Source organism: Triticum dicoccoides, chromosome 3B (assembly GCF_002162155.2).
Source record: "Triticum dicoccoides isolate Atlit2015 ecotype Zavitan chromosome 3B, WEW_v2.0, whole genome shotgun sequence".
In the NCBI taxonomy this organism is placed as follows: Eukaryota; Viridiplantae; Streptophyta; class Magnoliopsida; order Poales; family Poaceae; genus Triticum; species Triticum dicoccoides.
The window spans coordinates 450,479,527-450,480,637 of record NC_041385.1 but is presented as its reverse complement, the minus strand read 5'-3'; positions in this window follow the sequence as shown (position 1 = coordinate 450,480,637).

Sequence of the window (1,111 nt, the reverse complement as noted above, 5' to 3'; positions counted from 1 at the left end):
CGCCGGAAACCCTAGCGCGGGAAGCGTTGGCGTCGCCACCGCCGGAGCTCCGCCGAGCGTCGGCCTCGCGCGCAACCTCTTCTTGCCGCCGCCGCACCGTCGAAGGTCCCCAATGCGGCGCGGCCGAAGAAGGGCAAAACATCCGCGAAGAAAAACAAGGCGACGGACGGCTCCGGCAGCACGAAGGCGAGGGGAAAGAAGCTTGCAGGGCGTTCGGCGGCCGCGGCGGCTACCGAAGCGACGGCGAGCTCACTCGTTGAGCCGGCCGCCGACGCGCACCACGTGTTCGACGAAATGCCCCCAAGATGAAAAAAATTCCAACTTTTCTTTTCTTCTTATTTTTTCAATGCATCATCACATATAGATAGCTTATTTGCATTGTTCAAAAAACTTTGTAGTCTCAATGATGATGCATACATGTCCACTATGGGTGTTGGGTCCAACAATTCGCATTGGTCTCAAACAATGACATCCATTTCGAAGACCATGAGTTTGAGGTGGACGAGGAGGGTGAGAGAATTGTCGAGGCGCCAAAAGGAAGAGCGGGCAATTACTCCACCAACGATGACAAGTTACTATGCTATACTTATTTGCAAGTGTCGAGGGATCCATCCATTGGAGGTGATCAAAGTAGAGACGTGTATTGGGGGCGAATGAAAGAACACTTTGATGCTCACAACGTTAGTGGAATTGACCGCTCCGAGAGATCACTTCGGGCCCGATGGTCGACAATCAACTCGGATTGTCAAAAGTGGGCGGCCGCACAAAAGTCAGTGGACAAGATTAACCCAAGTGGCACAAATGAGGATGATCGAGTAAGTGGCATCTCATATATATTCATCATACTTGTTTTTGGTGACCGAAGTGCTAACTTGTTTTGTTTTCTTGTAGTACAACATTGCACAAAACTTGTTCAAAGAAGAGACAAGGACAACCAATAAGGGGAAGATCAAGAAAGGCAGGGTCTTTACCTTGCCTCATTGCTATGAAGTGTTAAAGGATGATGAGAAATGGAAGAAGTGTGATGGTTTGAAGGATTTGCATTTGAGCAACAAACGGAAGCGAGCAATTGAGATGAATGATGATGAGGAGGAGGATGATGCATCAAGTG